The sequence below is a fragment of the Capsicum annuum genome, chromosome 1 (assembly GCF_002878395.1).
Source record: "Capsicum annuum cultivar UCD-10X-F1 chromosome 1, UCD10Xv1.1, whole genome shotgun sequence".
NCBI lineage: Eukaryota > Viridiplantae > Streptophyta > Magnoliopsida > Solanales > Solanaceae > Capsicum > Capsicum annuum.
Genome location: NC_061111.1, coordinates 90,146,066 through 90,162,079, shown reverse-complemented (window position 1 = coordinate 90,162,079; position 16,014 = coordinate 90,146,066).

Below are 16,014 nucleotides of genomic sequence, written 5' to 3'. Positions count from 1 at the left end.
ATCTCATAGCCTCAAGTACATAAGTGTGGTGCATAGCACACACATGTATAAGACTCTACTAGATGCGGCTTTCAGATTTCCTAGGACTCTAATGAAGCTTAGGCTTTGATACAAAGTTTGTAACACCCCAATTTTCTGAACCGGAATGCTACATGGTGCTTATGACCCAGAAGGACCATAAGCTAACCCATGACTAATAACTGTACCTGTACACTATAATATATAACATGAAAATGCAGAAACATATACTGAATGGCCATAAGGTTCAAATCTAAATAAAAACATCTGATAAGAATAATGTCAGAAAATGTTATAAAAATACCAAAACAAATATGAAATAACTGTCTCACATGCTATAGTCTAAAAAGCCTCTAACTGTCTGAATAAGGAGTTGATAGGACATATCCCCAACTAACTCCATCTAGCAATTGAACTAAAATAGAAAATAAAGTAATAATTATGTCGTCCTCGAATGAGAAGGACTCACTGTAAAATCTGAACACTGGAATGCTACTACTGATCTAGAACTTGTGCCTCTGAACCTATGGTGTAACATAAGTGAAAACACCATAGCACAAATGCGTCAGTACATCTAAATGTACTTAGTATACGAGTGAGGTAAGCTAAATACAAAGGGTTATAGGCATGAACAATACTGATTGATATGAACATGAGAATACATACATACATAACTGTAACTGAACTCGTGGAGATACTGACTACTGAGCCTGAATACTGACAACCTGATTTTACTGGTACTGAGATACCAAATGACTTAGTTTACTGATACTGATATGTGAATCACTAATAAGTAAGGAACTGATACTGAAGGACTGAAACTATATTACTGATACATGAATGACTATTTCTGACATTTTTGATTATAAAGAACTGGCCTGGTTGACTGCATCTAGCTGTCTAATTTTAATTTGATTAAATATATTCGGCAGCCGTGAATAGGAAGAGCTGATCTATTTGACTGTATCTGATAGTCATGAATGTAAATAATGATAATATGAGTTTTGATAAATGATATAACTGATAGCATGAGTGACTGTATCTGAGTTCTTTTACTGAGATTGAAAATGAGACTGAAACTAAGACTGTGGGAGGTAATCATCTAACCGACATGCCCCAAAACTAAACTGGTAGGGTCCAATCTTTGCCCTGATTGGAAAGGCACCAATACCATTCCACAAGTAGAGACAACATGTGAGTAACCCTATTCTACTTTTGGGAGCGCATTCTATCTGCCCTACTATCAGGTAAACTCAAAGAAGATGCATTAGCCCTATAGGTAGGGACATCTTAACCTACGCTGATGACGTAGTTTTGGAATGCAAGGATTTCTTCTAGGAATCATACCCTCTGACTGTAGAAGGTGAGTCTCCATCCTTGAGTTTGCTCGGTGCTGAATCCAACTCCCAACTAAGTAGACACTGAACTGAATAACCGGGCTGAACTGAATAACTGAAGTGAACTGATTAGCTGAATTGATACTAGTGGTATTGTTTAGTGGGGCTAAATTGAGTTTACTGAATTTCAATGACTAAAAACATATATTGAGTTCTGAGGACTGATTGAGAGTACAAAAGTTACTGATATTGACTGTGAATACTGAGGTTACAAATATTACTGAGTACGAGATCACTGTGATTACTGAACTATTGAGACTATTGTGATTTTTGAGTTTTCCTGGGTGACATGACTGATAAAATTCCATAGATCATGGCTGAACTGAGAGTATCGTGATAATGACATGGCTCTAGCCATACATCTATAATTTTGGGTATGAATACCCCCAGGACTCGATGGAAGGAAACTGACACAACATGACTGACTTGATTATAAGATTGGAGTCCATTTCACATTATCATAAGTAAGGGATATTATACTTCATGTAGTTTTTCAATATCTTAAGCATGGTAGGGAGTGAATGGATATATTTCATGTATATATTGTATATCTCCATTATCATATGTACTTCATACCACAACAATAGCAACACATCAATTGCATAGAATTCATATTGAAGTATAAAGCTAACATGGACTGGTCATTTAGATATCGTGGAACCATGTAAATATGAATTTCTAGCATGCTAAGCATTTTATCAAACACCTTGCATGAATTCTTTAAGGCATAGGTGTGCTTATCATTTTGACAATCTTAATCCATCCAAAATTCATAGGTTTCAACTAACCTATTCACATGCTTCATGAAAAACACATCAAGATACAACCTTGAATCCAAAAAACAATCATCAACATGAATATAGACATTACACAACAAGGAAATCACAATTTATAATTTAAAACATGATTCTTGAGCTCCATGGATGAAATGGACCCATGGATGAACACTTCACATACCTTAGATTAAGACTTCGTGACGATTGATGGTGAAATTTCCTTGAAGTAGACTCGTCTATGAAAACCTTAGGGCTTGTTCTTGAGAGTTTTGATCTTGAGAGGAAATCCTAATCTTGTGGTTGAGAGTGTATGAGAGAGCTTTTTGAGATGCTTAACTAAAGAAAATTGAAGATAATACGCTCCTTGAGGGTTATAAGTCATGGTAAGTGAAGGAAAAATACCAAAATACCTTACTAAAATGTTCCTCTATTGTTGGGAAAAATAGATGACGATATTCGTGATAAGCCGTCAAGTTGGTGATAGGCCGTCACGAATTGTCATCATAAAAGGATAAAATTTTGAATTTTTGGTTAAGGTTGATGACATTGGTGATAGGCCGTCACGGGCGTGATGGCTTGTAAAAAAATGTTGTCACCAGGGTTAGAAATCTGCCTAGGTCTGACGGCATTTCTGATAGGCCGTCATGGGCATGATGGCTTGTCATAATTGTCGTCACCAGTTTCCCAGCCCGACGTGCTGGAGTAAAATGGGTATAACTCTTTGCTACAATATTGAATTTAGGATAAATTAATATCATTAGAAATATAATTCAAAGATCTTTCATTTTATATATATTAAGTCACCCAGTTCATCATATGCTATGAGTTATGATCGATTGAAGTTGACCCAAGTTTTGACGCTCACTAAAACTTGAATGATAGAAAAGCTTTAATCTTGTACTTGAGTTAGGGGACCTGTATGATCTAAATTCATGATCAAATAGATTCCCAAACTACAAAATTGATTAAAACACTAAATTTACATAGGATTTGAGGCTTTTCAAATGTCTACGCATAAAAATGATGGATTTTCATTCTAATCTGAGAAAACCCTAGTTTTTGTCATAGTGTTCCATTAACTGTCATGGTATTTTTGGATGGTGTTTATGGTATTGGTGGTCGTGGTCGTGGTGTTGGTGGTTGTTGTGGTGGTACTAGCGGTGTTTGTGCTGGTTATTGGTAGTGGTATTGGTGGTATTGGTTGGTGGTGTTTGTGGTGGTTGTTGGTGGTGTCCGTATTGGTAGTGTTTGTAATGTTTTTTTTTAAAATTTATGCATACATCAATTGTAATGTAGTTTTTATTTTTCTATTGTTTCTAGGTAAAACATGTCTCCCAAAAGGAAAGAAAGTGAAAGTGGATCAACTTCTTACCACTTAACAAAAAAACTATAGTACAGAGAGATTTAAAGAAGCTTTCTAAACAATCTCAGTCAGGGAAAAGTAAAGTTGAGGAAAGCTATGAAAACTATGTTGAGGGAGGTGGACAAGGTTTTATAGATTGTGATGAGAAAAATGAAAGTAAGGAAGAAGAAGAGGAAGATAAACAAGAAGAGAAGGAAGTAGAAAGTGAGAAAGAAGATGATCATCAACATAATGATAATGCCTCACCAATGGGGCATGAATTAATATTGAAATCCCAAGATGGTCCTAGTAAAACTATTAGTATTGACAAGTTTCAAGTTGTGATACTGATAGATGAACCTGCAGAACTAACTGGGGATCTTGTACTTAAATGTCAGTTGGGGAAACCGTTTGGTGACTTTATGAAAACTATGAAGGATAAAAACATAGACAGACTTTGTAAGAAGAGCTTCTTTGGACACTTTCTTGAGCTTCCTGAGGACCACGCTGCATATTTCCAATGAGCATAGTATATGGTCTTCTCAAGTGCAGGATCAAGTATGTGTGGGATGATAAAGATTCAAAGGAAGGGGAAAAAGATTGATGAAATCTGGATTAACTACTGTGGCATGCCGATTTGTTTTGGCTTGAAAGAGTTTGCCATAGTGACTGGCTTCAGATGCGATGATCCAGAAGAATCTCTCTCCAAGGAAATACCACACAAAAGGTATAATGCAAGAAGGACAGACAAACCACCACCATCAAATACAGGAAAGGCATCATCCCAACGACTACCAATAAAAACCAACAAATGCATAGAAAAATAGATGGGTTGTTGGACATTATTGGATGTGGGAACACGTCTAATAAGTTGATAGAACATCTTAAGGATAAAATCATATGAAAGAATTACAAGGAGAAATTGTACTTAGTTTAGTTTGCCCATTCCGTTATATTGGCAAGAGACGTGGACAAAGTCATTGAAGATGATTTGTTGAAGCTTATTGAGGATTTTGAGAAATTCAACAATTATCCTTGGGGATATGACAGCTATTACTTGACTTTCAAATATTTACTGATAAAGTTATCCCCAAAGATGATCACATTATACAGCTTTCCTTGGGCTTTCATGGTAAATTTAATCACTATTTGCTTACTCATCCATTAATTTATATTGAATAATTATTATGACTTTTTTTCGCTTGCCTCCTGTTTACATTTTTTAGGTTTGGACATTTGAAGCCATTCGTCACCTCTGAAAGTAGGTCAAGGATTACTCGGATATGGTTTCTTATCCAAGGATTCTTAGGTAGTTGGCGTCAAAGAGAAATATAAGAATTAAGAAGACTGATCTCTTTAACCCTCCGGATGATGTAGTACGTCTTCTTTTGAGTAAAATAATTTTACTCAAAGAAAGATATTGAAATAGATGTTCCATCTGTTGTGACAAATGGGTCATCTGTTGTAACAAATTATCTATCTACTACAACTGGTGAAATATATAGGTAATATGTTGCAACAAAAAATCCATATTTCGTAAAATATTAACCATCTGTTGCTCTGGTTCTTTAAGCACGACTCAACAGATTACCCATTTACTGTAAATTATGCAACATATGGGTAACCTGAAGCAACATATTGTTATCTATTGTGACTGACAAATAAACTATTGCGATAGAAAGAGGATCATATTTTGCATAAGTTGTTTGTGTTAAATGGAACCTAACTAACTGAAAATTATTATATGATTTAAATGTATTTGTCTTTTATTTATAGGTTGTGCTCCATGGATCGTCCCTACTGTGCAGGAGTTAGGGATGACATTTTTTATTACTCTAGGTCTTGTTGATACAATAGTAGACCCAATGATGGATTTAATAAAGAAGGAATTATCTAGAGAAACAACCATAAGAAGAGCAACTAGGCAAGTTCAGCCTAATGTTGAGGCTATTCATGACCAACCTACTACAACAGACCCGGGTGCTTTTTCTGGGGTGTTGCTGGTAGAGTTGTCGATGTTGGCGGCAGGAATGATGATGCTGCTACCATTCGTGATGATGAACATATTAATGCTCAAGAAAAAATAAATATGTTTGAAAACACCCCATTCACAGGTCCCTGTCACCCCCTCTTCAGCCTTATGTTCTTGTTGCAAATGCAAAGAGTCCAAGGATAGCCAGGATATACTCTTTGAAAAAGTAGAGGCTATTGCTAAAGCTATTGAGGAATTGAAATCCAAGAGGGGTGTCATACTATCCAAGAACGTAAGGGAGCCATACACTCCTACAATGGCTATTGGAAGAAAGAAAAAAACAATTAGCCAAATACTCTCCTATTGGAAATACAAAAAAATTACAACTCCTCCCTCTCCAAAAATTGTTGAAGTTCAGGGATCATTCAAGAAGGTGGACACATATGCAAAACTTGGCTACAAAGAGAAGAAAGATTCGCAATGGGCTAAGAATGACAAGCAAGGAGCACAAGATTACCCCATCCATACCTTTTCAACACAAGACTTTAAGAGTATGATAGATATGCGTACGTAGTACGTGGACAGGGTAAGTTTACTTTTCCTAACCTAGCCTTCTAATCTACTCCATGAAGAAGAAGCTATATAACAGATGTGTCATCTGTTGTAACAGATGTGTATTTTGGGAAACTTCTGGTGGTTTTGTTGCAATATATTACCCATCTCTTGCATAAGTTACATTTGATGGGTAATATTTGAATAGATTTAGAGAACAATAGATGGACCATCTGTTGCATCTTTCCACTATGTTTCCTTCTTTACTAACCTATTTAGAAATTGAATTCTTATATCATAGTATGTTAAAGAAATGTTAAATAAATTCTGTCTCATGAGAGGTAGGCAATTAGCATACCCGTAAGCTTATGATGTTGACGATAGGATAATGGACCTTAACTTCTACAAGAATCTCAAGCATAGGTACGATGATCTCAGTAAGATAGTTTCAACTCCTTGTGGCGCGGGATTTGATTCATTAGTTTCTGGGTTCTAATAGGATGAAGAAATGATAAAATATGCTAGATGAGAGAGGCCAAATCGATACAATAAGAGATGGACTGAGGCAAAGTGGATTGTTAGAGTCATAAACGTGGAAGGAATACGTTATTGGACTCTGGAGGAGAGAAAGATCAATGTTTATGACTAAAACTTACCTACACTAGACGAGGCCGATTTTTTTACCCAAATACAACCACTGTTGAAGTTATTCCCCATCTTGTTGAGACAGAGTAAACTGATGGATCATTTACTAGCAGAAGTGTTGATGAAGCAACCATGGGATTTAGAAGGTCGAAACAAGGATATAAACCTTCCAAAAAATAAAACCAATGCTGCGTGTGGGTCGCATCCGCTTGCACACATCGAATGATTGCTGGCCGATACCGAAATGGTCGAGCGAACACCTTTCTATGAGACAACACTGTGGTAAACATGCAAAAGGTCTGAGATTATGTGGTACTAACTGGACGCTTGAAGCCTATGTATAAAGAAGAGCCTGTGAAATAATAATTTTTTATTTCAAGTCACTTCACTTTAAATACTTTACTTTTTACATGTAGTGGCAATTTTTTATGTCGAACGAAAGTTGAATTTTTTATAATGAAATAAATTATCCATCTATTGTAACAGATATTCTACCTATTTTGACAGATAGTTTATTTATTGCAATAGATTGGTCATCTGTTGCATTATGCCGATGTTTCTATCTAAGTCTTATCTGTCGCAACAGTAGGAAGACCTGTTTGATAATTTCCAACAAATGACCTACATGTTGCAACATATGTCTAATTTTGTTTGATATTTGACAACAATTATGCTTGAATATCCATATGCTAAACAACATCATACTAGTAGCAAATACAAATACATCACCATGAAAATTTTAGTAATTAGGGTTGAATATCCATGTTCCCAACAACACCAAACCAGTAGCAATAACGCCAATAATGAAGTATCTTCTTGCTCGATTTTATTTCTCTTTTAAAGCCTTGAAATTCTTCAACAAACCCCAGATTACACGATTTTCTTGTGAAGTATGCCGTTCTTCATACCAATCAAAGTAATCACATCCATCCAACTTCTATAAAAACAAGACCACAATTATAAAATAGTTACAAGTAAATAATTAATCAACTAATTAAATAAAAAAATATTACCTTTGAAATCTTACATGTAAAAAACCTGCGACCTAGATTTTGTTGAGTTCAAGAAGTCTTCAATAGAGCTTCATGACTACACTTACAATATTGAAAATCTTTATCACAAAAAACATTGGAAGATGAGCTCGACATCGTCAAGCTCAGTTGAAAAAAATGAAAAAAAATGAAAAAAAATGCAGAAAAATAAAATACAAATAATTTGAAGAATTTGGGTAGAGAAAATAGTATAAAGATAAATAAAATTTGGGAATTTAGGGTTAAATTTTAGGAAGAAGATGAATATATAAGACAATGAAGGAAAAAAATTGTTGGGGGCCAAATCAGATGCCAAGTCAGCAAAAATGGGGGTTCAATGAGCCTTGGCTGTGCGAATTACACGCGAGCTACCGACAGGGCAAAAAGTGCCAAACTGACACATTTGATGCCTATTTTAGGTGTTTAAAATGAACATTGTCTACTTGAGGTGCCAAATTGAAAGATTGCTGCAACTTTAGGTGCCTGTCGATAGGTTTCACCTTTTTTATTTCAAGTAACTTGCTTTTACATACTTTATATGTAGTGACAATTTTTTATGTCTAATGAAAGTGAATTTTATATAATCTAACAGATTGTCCATTTGTTGTAACAAATATTCGACATGTTCTGACAGATAGTTTATCTGTTGCAATAGGTTGGTCATCTCCTGTATTATGTTGGTGTTTCTATATAAGTCTATCTATTGTAATAGTGGAAAGACCTATTTAATAATTTCTAATAGATTACCTAAATATTGCAACATATGTCTAAACATATTTGATATTTTCCAACAGATATGTCGTCTGTTGCAATAGATACCTTATATGTTACAATATTTGAATCTAGTATTCCATTTCATCAATTAATAAGTTCAAATATAAGGATAAAATAAACTTCATAGACAAAATAAAATAAATCGAATCCTTCAGAAATTACATGAAATAAATCAACAAATAAATGAAATGTAAAAAATTATTATGGGTACAGATCTCAACAAATAAATCAACAATTTAAGTTTTGATGCAATGAATTTCTAAGGAAGGGTGAGGTTATTACTTTGACAGACTCAAACTATAAGGATCTACTCAATATGGACAAGTTGTTCTTCATTCGGTGCTATGAAATCTGGCTTTGGTCATCGTGCGTCTTTAGTGTCGCTTGTGTATAGTTTCTGCACTTTTGCTTCTCCGTATTTCCATAAGAAGAGTAGCATATTGTCAATGTTGTTCAGTAGTATATCTACAGTGACATCCGCCTGGAAAGCCAGAATTGGTCAATGTTTCGACTCAGAGTGATCGATCGATGACTCGGATTAGGAGGAACACAATACCAACATCATGCAATCATAAAGACTCAATTGAAGTTGTAGTTCACCCTAATGTACTCATCCCAAGTTCAATCTAAACAAATTTAGGTATTACCTCAGTAATAAATTAATACTAAACGTTTTGACTCAGAGCGATCGATCGACGACTCAAATCAGAAGGAACGCAGTACCAACATCATGCAATTGGGACATGTCGTATGGGCATCTCAAGCACACTTGTACCGGAGGTCGCCATAATAACCCAACCCAATCATCATCACATCCATCAAAAGGGTTGGATGAATTCTTACCATCTAATAAGGTAGCAAAAATATAACTAGGTGCCGAGGCTTAACAAAGTCTAACCATTTCATAATTATCAATACACTAGCCAAATATATCCAAGTCCACATTCATCCACAATGCCTCTATACAAACAATAGTTTAAAAATGTATATGTCGGGACAAGCCCTCGACAATAGATGAAACAAGTCAAGGTAAGACTAAGTGTAAAGATAGGGAACCAAGAATGAATGTATTTCGAAGTAGCGAAGATCACCACTCCAAGTCACTACACAAACCACTTCTATCACCTAATCATTGTATAGGAAGAGAAGATGATGCTCCGGGCTCTATGTCGCAATGGCTACATAGTGTCCTGAGAAGGTTAACGATTGGAGCGCTAGTATGTAACTTAGGATAAGGATAAAATAACATCATTATTCAACACAATTTAATATATCATCTTATATTATTTCATATACTTATCCTTACACATAGATTTTCCACACACTAATCAAGAGATCAAGGCTCAACAACATTCTTGAACATATACTCATGAACATAGATACACACAACATGTTTCTATTATACCACAAAGGGAACAAGACTTAGCATGCATTCTTATTAGACTTATTCCCATGTCATAAGGTGGACAACTTTGACCTCCCATGCTTAATTATTCAAACATACATTATTAAGTGAGGTTCTCGAACCCCAAATAAACTCGTTGAGAAAAGGACTCAAACCATGAGTCATCCGGACAAGGGACTCGAACCGCTAGTCATCTGACCGGGCAAGGGACTCGAACTATAAGCCTCTTGATTGGACTAGGGACTTGAACTGCAGGTCATTCTATCAGGCTAGGAACTCGAACAACTAGTTAATTCATCAAATAAGGTATCTTTTAACCTCAAGAGATATCTTTGGATGAGGGACTCGAACCAGAAACAATATTATCAGTCTAGGGACTCAAACTAATATCCATTTCATTGGACAAGGGACTTGAACCACAAGACTTTTCATTGGACTAGGGACTCAAACCACTAGTCTTTCTGTTACCGTTATTAGGAGGTATTCAAAATTTTAACCCCTTTTAGTTCATTCATTTACACCCATACAATCCATGTAACATTTAAGGTTTTTATCTCACTTAGCCAATTAAAAACTATACATGACCATATGGTCCTCATGGGAGCCTTCATTGATCAACTATTTAAATAGGCCAATGCCTTCATTCAATTTGCAGTCCTCAAAAGCCATACAAACTATTAACATTTCATTAGCAATCTTATACCACATTCTCACCATGCTTAGATTCAATCACACAATTCAAGTTCATTATTCACATTAAGGGTTTTACCCTATCATTATCCATCAACCAACAAGGTTATCAATTCCACATTACATGGCTCACAAAGCCTATACAATATAATTACTAAATCATTGATTACTATTGGGCCATTGCCCTAGTCCAACACTTCACCACCTATTGACTAGATAATTCACTTAGACATTTTCACAAACACTCTATATGCATACCTTTAACAAGGCCTTTTTCATGATAGAAATTATCAAGATTAGGGTTACTCAAGACCCACATGTTAAACCACATAATAAAAGTATCCACATATGCAAATCATCATCAATAATATGAATAAACACAAGTTTAAGTAAGAATCATCATTATTCATCATTTAGCAACAAAACCCTTTTCATTTGATTTCAAAACCACCATGTAAAATTACTAATCCAAGTGGAAAATAAATGGGTTTAGAGTTATTTAGAAAGAGGAAGAGGTACATGCCTTAAATAAGATGATACACCAAGAATCTTGACTCTTTCTTGCCACTAGATGAGCACTCTCCAAACCTTAGCCTCCAATCTTGCTTCAAGAAGCTTTTAAAGTGTTTTGGAGTGTTTCGAGTCTTTTAAAATGAATACGAAGGAGGCCATAATGTCTTATATAGTGAAAGGACTTACGGTTTTAGGAAAGGTAAGTGACAACAAGGTCCTTAGATAAAAGCTAAAAATTGAACTCGTCCAGGGGGTATGATTCTCCGTACGACTTACTAAGGAATCATACCCTAGAGTACGAGTGGTACCTCGACTCATACCCTAGGCATATCCTAGGTCTCCTACATTTCTGGGGTTATGAGTGGTCACCCTTTAGTCTTGTTCAAAGGGTATGACTTACCCCTAAATTGTAAGCTTCACTCATGACAAAAATAGTCTACTTGAGTTGAGACTTCACTCTATACGATTAGGTACTATACGACTCATCTGCATTAGTTACCACCAAGGGGAGGCCATGTTATATAGTGGACAGTGCGTTACCCTCAAAATACTTCCTAGGATATGAAAAGGGAGGAAAAGGTGGGTACGAACCATATCCAAGGGTACGACTCAAGCCTCTAGTCGTACCCAACTCAGAGACACAAAAATTAAGTTATCTTTCAATTGTTCAAAGCCTAGGTATTTCAATTCTCCCCCACTTGGAGCATTCGTCCACGAATGACGAGCAAGGCAAGTATAAACACAAGTTATCACATTATCACATATCAAAACAACTTTCAACAAGTCAAAGAGAGTACATAACAAGGATGCAACACAACACCTATCATAATCATTAACAATCAATTGTTCACTGAATCATCTTTGGGATTCAAGCCCATCATTTATAAAATCCATTTATCTCCTTTAAGGATTAGGGAATCAAACCCATTATAGTTTAGGGACTTGAACCCATTATCTACCCAAGACATAAGTCAATTCAAGAAGATTAACATATACCTAAATCATAAGTTTTCAAAACCGAAAACAAATACGGATACTTGGACTTTATGTCCTCCTCTGCCTCCCAAGTAGCCTCCTCGAACTTTTGGTTCCTCCATAGAACCTTCACTAAAGATACTTCTTTCATTCACAACAATCAAACTTGATGATCTAAGATCCTCATCGAGACCTCATCATAAGATAAGAAGTCCAAAACATTGGTATTTTCCAATGGAAAGACCAACGAAGGATCACCCATACATTTACGCAACAAGGAGACATAAAAAATCAGGTGATTGGAGTTCATACTAGAAGGCAACTCCAACTCATAGGCAACATTGCCAACCATTTTCACAATCATGTAGGGACCAACATACCGGGGACTAAGCTTCCCGTTTTTACCAAACCATATTACTCCCTTCATGGGAGACACTTTTAAGAATACCCAATCGCCAACATTAAACTATAAGTCCCTATGCCTTACATCCGTATAGGACTTTTGTCGACTTTGAGCAATTTTCAATCAATCATGAATCACCTTCACTTTCTCTAAGGCTTGGTAAACTAGATTGTGGCCAAACAATTTACCTCGCCAACTTCGTACCACCCAATAGGAGATCGACATCTCCTACCATACAATGCCTCAAAAGGTGCCATGCTAATGCTAGAGTGGCAACTATTATTATAGGCAAATTCAATCAAAGGAAAGTGGTCATACCAACTACCACAATAGTCAATCACACAAGCCCACAACATATCTTCCAAAGATTGGATAGTTCTTCCTGCTTGCCCATTAATTTATGAGTAGAAAATAGTACTAAGGTACACTCTAGTACCCAAACCCTTTTGGAGCGACTTCCAAAAGTAGGATGAAAATGGAGGACCACAATCTGAAATAATAGAAACCAGAGCACTACACAACTTTACAATATCTGTAAGATAAAACTTAGCATAATCTTCCACTGAGAAATTAGTCCTCACAGGAAAAAAGTGAGCGGACTTGGTAATTCTATCAATAATGACCCAAATAGAATCACATTGATTATGGGATCTAGGAAGACTAGTAACAAAATCTATATTAGTTTCCACCCACTTCCACTCGGGCAAGGCAATCTCTTCATACAAACCACCTGGCCTCATGCGCTCAACTTTCACTTGCTGACACACCATATACTTGGCTACATATATAGCCACATCAAGCTTCATATTGCTCCACCAATAATACCCTCTAAGGTCATGATACATTTTGGTAAAACCCAGATAAATAGCATATCGAGATTCATGAGCCTCGACCATGATCCTTTCCGTCAATCCATCGACGTCGGGAACATATAGCCTACCTTGGTATCTCAAGATCCCATCACCATGAATCACAAAGTTTATAACATTGTCTTGACCTATATTACTCTTGATCTACATCAAAGTGAGGTCAAAGACTTGCTTTTCCTTTACCTCAACAACAAGAGCCAATTGAGATATTAGATGTACAAATACACCACCATCCTCAGAGTCTGTAAGTCAAACTCTAACATTTTCCAAATAGTGAATATCCCTCACCAATTCCTGCTTATCCTCATTTATATGGGCCAAACTTCCCATAGATAATCTAATAAGAGCATCATTGACTATATTTGCCTTACCAAGATGGTAATGAAGACTCATATCATAGTCTTTCAATAACTCAAGCTACCTTCTTTGCCAAAGATTCAACTCCTTCTGATTAAATATATTTTGAAGTCTCTTATGATCAAAAAAGATATCGACATGAACACCATAGAGATAATGTTGCCAAATTTTCAAATCAAAGACCACGACTAACAATTCTTAGTCATGACTAGGTTAGCTCTTCTCATGAATCTTCAATTGCCTTGAAGCATAGGCCACCACCCTACCCTGTTACATCAAGACACACCCAAAAAAATACGAGAAGAATCACAATATATCATAAAACCATCATTAACCTCGGGAAAGGTCAAAACCAAATAAATAGTCAATTTATCTTTCAACTTCTCAAAACTGCCCTCACACGCATCGGACCATAAATAATTGACCTTCTTTTGGGTCAACTTGGTCAATGCGGCAGCTATAGTGGAGATATCTCTACAAATCTTTTATAGTAAACGGCTAGATTCAAGAAACTTCGAATATCGGTTGGAGTCATAGGTCCAGGCCACTTCTTAACTATCGTGACCTTTTTAGGATCTACCATGATCCCTTCACTAGAGATGACATGACTAAGAAAAGCTATGGATTTAAAATAAAACTCACAATTGGAGAACTTGTCATACAAACGATGATCCTTCAAAGTTTGCAACATGGAATGGAGGTGATCTACATAATACACCTAACTCTTAGAATAGATTATAGTATCATCAATGAAGATAATTATAAATATGTCCAAGAATGGACAGAAAAACCTATTCATCAAATCCATGAATGTCGCTGGGGCATTAGTCAACCAAAAAAACTTAACAAGAAACTCATAGTGACCATATCGGGTTCTAAAGGCAGTCTTAGGGATATCTGCTTCCCTAATTTTAAGCCGATGATAACCCGATCTAAGATCACTCTTAGAGAAGCACTTCATACCCTAAAGTTGATCAAATGAATCATCGATCCTAGGAAGAGAAAATTTATTCCTTACGGTCACTTTATTCAATCAAGAATATTAAATGAACATACGAAGGGAAACATCCTTCTTGCACACAAACAACATGGGAGCACCCCATAGGGACACACTAGGATGGATGAAACCTTTATCTATGAGGTCTTTCAATTTCTCCATAAGTTCTTTCAACTATATCGGAGCCATTCTATAAGGAGGGATAGAAATAGGATGAATGTCCGTAGCAAGATTAAGACAAAAATCAATTTCCCTATCAGGAGAAACACTGGGAAGTTTATCGGTAAACACCTCGGGAAACTAATTAACCATGAGAACGGATTCTAGAGAAGGATCTTCTGAGTTAGAATCTTTAACTTGGACTAAATGATGCAAACACCCCTTTGAAATCAACTTTCAGGCTTTAAGATAAGAAATGAACCTTCCCTTGGGCACTAGACAACCACCTTTCTATATAATGACTGGCTCATTAGGGAATTTGAACATGACATTCTGGGTTCGACAATCTATGGAAGAATAAAATGATTGCAACTAATCCAGTTCTAGAATGACAACAAAATCAATCATGACCAACTCTATCAAGTCCGCAAGAGTGTCTCTACCACCAAAAGATACCACACATCCCCTATAGACTCTTTTAAAAACCATAGAGTCTTTTATCGGGGTCGAAACAAAAAAGGAACCGACAGACTCTCGGGACCACAATCAAGTTTCACACCCACATATGGGTTCACATAAGAAAGAGTATACCCTGGATCAAACAAACAATACATATCACGAGAGAAAAGTGACAACATTCCCGTGCAATATCAGGAGATGCCTTAGAATCATGGAGAGATCCAGCATTGGTTCCAAAAATAGAGGCAGAGGCAGACATAGTACCCTTTGGTGCGGGAGTAGAGGGATTAGCAATAGGGCTTTGTTGTCCAAAGAAGCCACTTAAAAGGGGCACTCTTACTGTATCTGCCTGATCTAACTATAATAAAAACATTTGTATCTCCCCTTCTCACATTGACAAGGATGAATCTGACCCCAGAATCTGCAAGAAGGTTGGGGCAAAGCCAACTGGGCATCTTGATCATTGGACCAACTACTAAACTAAGACCCATGACCACCTAAAATCTTTAGGTAATGAGAGAGAACACTAGCTGAGGAGAACAAACTTGAAATCCCCCACTTCTTTTGTGGCCACTTGCCACCATCTCCACCACTATGATTAGAAGGCCTAAATTTATTTCTTTGCCTCTCACTAAGCTCAACTTGTTTCATTTTCTCTTCTTCCACTAAATGCATATACA